We start from the raw sequence: 8,371 nt of genomic DNA, 5'->3' as shown, positions 1-8,371 counted from the left end.
TAAAAGTTTTTACACCTTTAAGGGTGTAACAGGGGTGTTGTATCAACTTACACTCTCGGCTACACCCTTTTAACACCCTAAAAACTAGGAATACAACCTCATATTTTACCGAAAATTTGCTGTTTCGTGTTACACCCTACATTTAGTGAGGATGTGAGAAGGGTGTAGAGGAGGGTGCTAAATAAATAATGTGAAATGGTTTTGAAAAGCTTATACATGGCTCTGTACATGATGTACAGGTAAGATTTCTGCTTGAAAAGCAACAGTTTTTAGCAGTCTAGTTTCTTATAATGTCAGTTGTAATTCATGCAAATAGCTGATAATGAAGTGCCTCTTTTGCATACAGTTTTTATGTTTGCAAACAAAATTTTATATATGAGTTTATATTTAATTTTCTTACAAATCACTCCATGCTTAGAAATCGGAAAGTAGGGTGAAATGCTCTATACTAGCATTTTTTACAAATATTTATTGATGTAAGTGTACAGTAAGAAAATCAGTTAGTCTTGAGTTTATATCTGGCAACATGAAATCAAAATATTGTGAAAATGTTTGACAAATATTCATGACATGCTGCTAGAGCCTGGCCCATGACCATGTCAACCCCAGTAAAATATTCATTTGAGAATATGCTGACATGCACAAAAACTCATACACATAAAGAGGCAAATCCCATAATAAACCAGTCCGAGACATCCCATAAAATGCCTATGGTCGTCTATGGGAAATTCAATGGGAGGCTATCACCCCCTGTAGCTTTGCATGGTCGGCCTTAAAAATTTATATACAGCTACAGCCAGCTATAGAAACGTTTAGGGCCTTGTGTCTAAAGTCTCAGGGCTATGTTTCAATAACAACAACAACAACAACAATAATAATAATCAATAAGTTAGTGTTTTAACAGTGTCCAGGGACATCCAATTGTTCTTCTTGCGGGCGCAGTGCAATAGAACGCACAAACAGACGCTTGCGCGCTCGCAGTCGCACACATACACGCGCGCACGCACGTACACACGCATGCACACGCGCAATCCCACGCCCGCGCGCAGAGGCACACGCACGCACAACCAGAAACGCACACGCGCATGCACGGGGTCGTATCCACACGCGCGCGCACCAACACACGCGCGGGCATGCACACACACACACGCAAACAATTACGACGAAGGAAACGTTGCTTAAGTTAGTTTCGGTTTCGGTTTACACAAAAAAGAAACAACCTAAAGTTTAAACAAAACCTAAGATTTACTCACTTTTTGTAATGTTTTACATTATTATTCTAAGGACATTTTTATTGTTACTAATATAATAATAATTCGCTTAGCATCGTTCTAAAAAAATAGCAATAAATAAAAAGGAAAAGAGACTCTTGAAGACTGCGCAAGGCAATCGCTATTGCAATCAGCTTCCGTTGGGCTCGGTTGAATGGTCGTTGAATTTAAGAGGTTTCGGAAATCTCCTTTTTTTTACGTTTTAGCCGTTTTAGTGGATATTTTAGATATCTTCCTTGCGAATACCGTGTTCAAGAATAGCAATCGACGATTGAGAGCTGGGAGACGCTGCGTCTTGCCAACGCCCGTAAGTTCAGAACCGCCCATGCACGACTCGTGCAAACGCCGGTAAGCAACTTTCTTTTGTTTCTGCGAAGTGGGCTGCTGTTTTAAACTTTGTCGTGTACCGTGTGCTTGCTAAGCTATGCTTGATTCTAACTATGCATCTATCTGCCCTGTGTTATTTCGTTATTTGAAAAGAGCGTAACCTCTTCAAAACCTGTGGCTCGCTCCGCAGTGTGAGAAAGATTCCCGCGCGGCGGAACCGTGGGCATGTTCTGGGCGCCGTCGTGCGGCGCTCGTCCGACGACGCTTGTGCGGAGCATTCAAATGCCGTCTGACGGCAGTTCAAGCATTCAGTCGCCGTCCCAAAGTGTTAATCACAGGTCACGCTAGTTCTGACGTCTTGTCCTAACAGCCGCTCGCCACCGATTTGTTTCATAAAGCGGGAGCGAGAAAAACGTTACAAGAGCGAGCATGCAGCATGATTTTTTGCATATGCTAATGCCTGTGTGTTGAGACGCGCGGTCTCTTCGTCATATTTCCGAGGGTAAAAGCGCTAAAAACAAAGGACAAACAACGCCCTGTGTTGTTTGTTTCTTTTACTTGTCCGTTGTTTTTAGAGGTTTCACCCTCGGAAATTAGGTCTCTTCGCGTTTACCGAACCGGCAGACTTTTTAAGTTTACGATTGTGTGATGCAAAAAATAAAAGGAGTTTAGATGTCACGTTTTTTAGTAGTGGCGAAAGCCCTTACAAAAATCAGAGCAGCTAGAAAAAGCAAAAACATGAAAAAAGGCGGAAAAAATTAACTAATGTCAAACCTGAATATTTGATGGCGTTCAAAGACTACCACCGCACCAACTCGCCCGGTTATTCTTTCTGTCAAAGAATAATAGCCAATAGTAACGAAAAAATAAATGCCAACTATTAATTGGTTACAAAGTCGTAATTGGTGCAGTGCAGCCCTACCCTACTCTACTCTTTTGGTGATATCAGGTAATGTGTAAATGTATAGGGCAGTTCATAGCAACCATTTATGCCCGACCCATTATATTGAGATTTTTCTTTATATAAAAGTTATATGAAAAAAGGTGCTCTTCCTAAATTAAGCCGCACCACTGAATGTACAATAGCGTGTAACGTTTATGTATGTTCTCAGCAAAAGAATAGGAGGCATTAAAAAAGGCCAATCATTTTGTTTCCTCTCTGTTGGAGCTTTTTTCACGTACACTCAAAATGTGGGTGTCTACGTCTAAAAGAGTGGAATTGACATTTCCTGCAGGGCTGGAAGGCCTGACTCAGTTTGGCTAGCAGCTTGAAACCTATGGGAACCTGGGGAACTGAACCACAAGAGTGAGAGTGACACCCGCCTTGCACTTCCTGAACGATGGCACCATGAGGAAGGGGGAGCTGCCCTAAAGTGAATGCAATAGCACGTGGGTCGTTCCAGCGAACCCCTATACAGATGATACCAAGCAGGAAATTATTAATAAATGTGTTATTAAAAACATGGAATGCGAATGGCACGGACAAGAAGGAGGAGATCAACACAGCGCTGTGTTGTGTTCATATCCTCTGTTCCCATATTCTTCATGATTTCTTTTCAATAATTGGCTGCTAACTAGTCTAGTCATCAGCACTAGTCAATACAAGTATGCTGCTATTTATTAGTATGCATTAACACGGTGCTTGAATCCTACAGTCATCCTACAGTTGAATCCTACAGTCATTTGTTAATAAACAAAAACGAGGGTGCAAGCTAGCCAAACAGGCAAACAAATAATTTATTAAAGACAGGTTTTCTGAAGGATGACACAAACGCAGAGAAGTATCAAACACAGATGAGTATTAATGGGCAAAAAATGAATAGGCGACCCAAAAAAGAAAACGTAGGGGAAGACATGAAGTCAGTCTTTACAATTTCTCTTCTGCTTGCCACCGCTTTACAAAGGGAATTCCTTCCTGTGCCTTACAGCGTTTTACTGTTCACAACCCCTGACATACCCAAGGACAGTAAACATAAAGAAGCAACCTACTAACATTTGGGTAAATGTGATTGAACAAACAACAAGGAATGCCTTGAGCTTTCAACCTAGGAAATAAAAAATATGCACAACATCAAGATTTAAAAAGACGGACGCATCACACCTGTTTCTAACAAAAATATAGGCCAAGAAACTTCTTCCACTCAATGGCAAATCACAGGGAAGGCACTAATAGATTTCTAGGTTTCATCATTGTTAGTGATTCTTTCAGTATACCCTTGTGGTCACTCTCTTTAGTCAAAATTATTTCATCATCATCATTCATTAAATCATCATCACAGTTGTGTTCTTTAAAGGGGTACGGAAACAAAAATTGAAATATTCAAATTTCGTTCGGAAGTGAATCAAGTATGAGGGATAATAACCTCAAATGATAATCGCACGTTTGTATTTTGAACGACTGGCTATATTTTGCGTTCCAAACGGTGCACTCGAGCAAGCGCTCGAAGAGAAGCGAACGGAGAGCGCGATGCGTCATGGGATATCCGGCGCAAACAAAACCAGAAAGAAAAGATTCCCCGCGTTCGTGGAGTAGCAAGGCAGGCGTGGTTATCAGCTTTGCCCTTGGTGGCGCTGGCAGCGTTGTGGTGGTGTCAATAGCGTCAGCGCGTTACAACCGAGCCGTTCGAAGTACCCGTGGCGTGACGAGCGTGTGGCTGGCCCACGTGGGCTGGCCCAAGGAGCACGTAGCTTCCACAACACTGTCAGCTTAGGGCTGAACGGGGTGGGGAAAGCAACTTTTGTTCGAGTTTTGAGCGACGGGCTAATCTTCTAGGGGGAGAATGACTGTTTCCGGTTGCACGAACGAGGGTCCGAGAATGAGGGGAGTCCTTCCTTTCCGTCTTCTTGGACCGTTTGGTACAATGCGCGATTTGTGTGTTGAGCCAGATGCGCGTAGGAGACAAGTGATAAGCGAAGCGTGGGTTGCCTGCAATCCTCTGAGACAAACAAAACATGTCACTTGATCTCCAAACAGGAAAGCTTTACATGCTTCGTTTGTGGCACACCATGATGTTCAGAAAGGTTCAGCCATACAGTGCGATGCTTAGGGCCATTGCTTGCTCACTTAGAGTTCGAGAAAGGGGGGTGCCGTAGCACTTCCCAATCGCCCACGGGGTTATGATGTGGCTTGCAAGGAGCTCTTTTGTATTACTTCATGAAGTGAGTTGTGTTTAGTGTGACTCAATATTTCTTTATCACATGCCTCGTATGTGGTGATGTGGCAATCCCTGTAAGTGAAAAAAGTGTAAATGTGTTCAGTAAACATGATAAGCTGTAAATCACGTAATAATAATATAAGAATATGAATACCATATATGATTTTTGTACAATTTACAAGTTCTGATATGTGTACTGGACACATTCCAATGAAATGTTCACTGGGGTCTATATTTCATTTCACCCTTCGTCCGAGCGCGGCGGATGCTACCAGCCAATCCAGCGTCGAGAGAGCGTCATGTGACCTTGTACTCCACATAACCAAAACGTCGCATGACACCCTCCCGGCGCCAGATTGGCTGGGGTGGCCCAGCATCCACTGGGCCGCCCCAGCAGGTGCTCATTTCATGCCAAGCACCCTTTACCAAGGGTGTTAGCAAGCACCCTTCATGAAGGGTGCTTGCCTGAACGCCATAACGGTATTAGCCCAGGGACAAACTGATTTACACCCTTAAGTGTGTAAAAACTTTTACTGTGTACTCAAGGCTTCTCTTTCCCATTAGTGCCAGTAAGCTTGTGTAAAGTGAAAAGTATTGTAACCGAATAGTAGAGAGTTTTAGTAGATCGCTCCCATGACTCTGATAACGATACCCGATACTCCGCTACCGCCTCCCTTGCGCATCCATAGTACCGTTATCGGGGCTATCGGAGGTATCGGAACGATCTACTAAAACTCTCTATTGTTGCACTGTCCCTTCACCTAAAGTTACTTCTTTTTATTTTTTTTTTACTGCTGCACTACCGGGGGATCTTAATGGTGGGACAACATACCATCCCTGAACCCACGACGACTGGAATGGTGGTCGCAACCAGCGTCGTAAGACTTAGTACTCAAGAAGTCCAATAAATATTGAGCAGCCTTGCATCAGCTTCGCGTGTCATTACTATGTAAAAGTTTCTGGGGTTGAGTTCGCAAACTTGACCTCCCGAAACTCTTGACAGTCTTCTGAGCAACACCCAAATTTTCTGGCGGTCTGTGATAAATTATGTATTAAGTGTATAACTACAGCCACTTTCGGCCAGGGACTGGCCGGAAGTCAATGGCTAGTAGCTGGCCAAACGTGAATGGCCAGTGGCTACCCGAAAGTGACTGGCCTTAGGTGAATGGCAAGTCACTGGCCTAAAGTGAATGGCCAGTCACTGGCCAAATATGAATGGCCAGTCATGGCCAAAGGTGAATGGCCAGTCTCTGGCCTAAAGTGAATGGCCAGCCACTGGACAAAGGTGAATGGCCAGTCACTGGCCTAAAGTGAATGGCCAGTCACTGGCCTAAAGTGAATGGCCAGTGACTGGCATAAAGTGAATGGCAAGTCACCAGACGAGGACGAAAACACTGCTATTGCCGAGCACTTTGGCCAAGCTTGGGCCATCGAAAATCTGGTTGGCCATAGTACACTTGCCAGCGATGGCCCATTCACAACGTGCTGCTTGGGTTACTTCTTCCAAGAACGGTTGGATGACCTCTCCCTTCCTACTGGAGTGGACCAGGAGAGTTTGGGGCCCAAACGCCGACGACGTGAGGAGACTGCTCATACTGGACCAAGCACCCATACACAAGACAGAGGCGGCCCGAGAAGCGCTCGACGCAAAAGACACCGACGTCGTCTTGATACCGGGCGGTTGCACGTCCATTTTGCAACCCGCGGACGTCTCATGGATGAAGCCCTTCAAGGACGTGTGGAATTTGGGTATCGTTCTTCCGGAAAGGTTCGGTGACTCCAAAGGGCAACCTTCGCAAGCCGTCGCGTCAAGAGGTTGTGGACTTGGTGGCTCAGGCGTGGGCCTCCGTCTCCGAGGATACCGTGCGGAGTTGGTTCAAACGGAATATCCGCAAGGCTCGATGGTTCCGAGGGCAGCGAGCTCAACGACCGTTTGGCTTCGGTAACCAATGGACCCGAGGATCCCGAGAGCCTCATTGACGAGGCGATTTAATCTTCGAAAGCGATGTGTCGTTTGACGGTTTCAGCGATGAGAGCTAGGGAAACCCACGCTGCTTTGGCGCACGCGTTACTCGATTTTTGTTTGTGATTTTGGTTATTAAATACTGAAAGATCGCCCACCCCACTTTTTTTTGCCAATTATCTACGGCGGAAAGGGGGGCGTTAATTCAGGATTTTACTGTAATAACTCGAGATGTTTTAAGCGCATGAGAAAGCAAAATCCATGTGGTACAAAAATTTAGTATATCGTAAAGTAAGAATGTGCAAATGGAACTGTATAATACATAAGTGACATCGTCATCTCAATGATGAAACACAAACATATCACATCGCTCAGGAGCAGTCGCTATACCCGAGTCCAGCGGCGCAGTATAGTGGGATGGTGGGAGACAGGCTTTGATTCGAGCACTTCAAAAATTAAAATTCCTCAATCTCGCTAGTGACGGGCTCAGACCTCAAAGGCATGTTTCTTGCTACTTGCGAATCCAGAATCTCTGGAAGAAGATACCCGAAATAAAACAGCCTCAACTGCTCCACACACCTTTGCCAAAAGGAGCCATCTCTCGTTATCCTCTGAAGGAAAGTGTCTTTCGGGGACCAGACAAAAAAGTCGCAGTAGTCTCGCTTGGTCGCAGGCAACTGCCCTTGAATTTGGTAGTAATACCAATGGGTGGGTCAGAAACAAAGAGAGCCTTTCTTCTTACAAACCTTGGTGCCAATGTTATGGTGTTTAGAAGTTTCCTCTAGCGTGGGATACCCTAGAGCACTGCATGGGCACTTGACCTCGAGCACACCATCGCCATTGAGGAGTCTGTCTGGTGTTGCGCAAAGAAACGGCATGTTGAGAGAAATAAACAGGCCACATTCCTGTACTCTGTATTACAGTGTGATTTTTTGTAGGCCTCCCCTGCGGTTTTCTCATGACTTCGACCATACTCCAAGTCCGGCGTGTTTATCGGTTTCGGGTAAAGAATCGAATTTACCACGCTCTGAAACTTGAACCCAGCTTTGTGCTTCCTGCATACATCATATAATTTCGTTGAAGAGATTCTTTTCCGTCTCTCTTCATGCCAGAGTTTGCTTTCTGCTTGGTCTTTAGTGGATATCTGAACCTCCTGCTGTTTTTCAGGAGTTACACAAAGTGACTCTTCGAACTCCTCCTCTTCTAGTGCGTACAGAGCTGGGGACACGTCTGGCTTTTGTGCACTGTCTCCGTAGTCCTTATCTGCCTCGCAGGAAAACTTGGGCCCTTTTGAGGAGGTCGATGCATCTTGAAACTGAAGTTTCCTTTTCGACCGCCTGGTCGTGGTTTTCTGCTTGATTCTTTCATTGAGTTTTCTCATTGGCGTACCAGGGCTTCTTCCGTACTTTCTTCTGTAAAAGTATGAGTGCCACTGTGGGCCCCTCATATTATAAGACAGGGCTGCAACATGGCATCTGCGCCTGTAGCCACCTCCTTTACTGAAGTCGACACGTTTTCCCCCGATAGTTTTTGATACTCTGCTCATGAAGCTCCCAGCTGCATTGCTGGTCATGTCAAGAATAAGACTATCTGATTTGTCAGCAACAACATCGATAGCCTTCTCAATTTCGACCATCATTCCAGATTGACAAAGA

General features: G+C 44.9%; 1 pseudogene; it reads right to left on the bottom strand.

Annotated features, from left to right (window-relative positions):
- Nucleotides 1–7,171: 7,171 nt before the first annotated feature.
- Nucleotides 7,172–8,097, bottom strand: LOC115319084 (annotated as a pseudogene).
- Nucleotides 8,098–8,371: the final 274 nt, after the last annotated feature.

This window comes from Ixodes scapularis, unplaced genomic scaffold (genome assembly GCF_016920785.2).
Source record: "Ixodes scapularis isolate PalLabHiFi unplaced genomic scaffold, ASM1692078v2 PGA_scaffold3__209_contigs__length_174095766, whole genome shotgun sequence".
NCBI classification, from domain to species: Eukaryota; Metazoa; Arthropoda; class Arachnida; order Ixodida; family Ixodidae; genus Ixodes; species Ixodes scapularis.
Note: the sequence above shows the minus strand (reverse complement) of the source record. Positions and strands in the feature narration are given on the sequence as shown.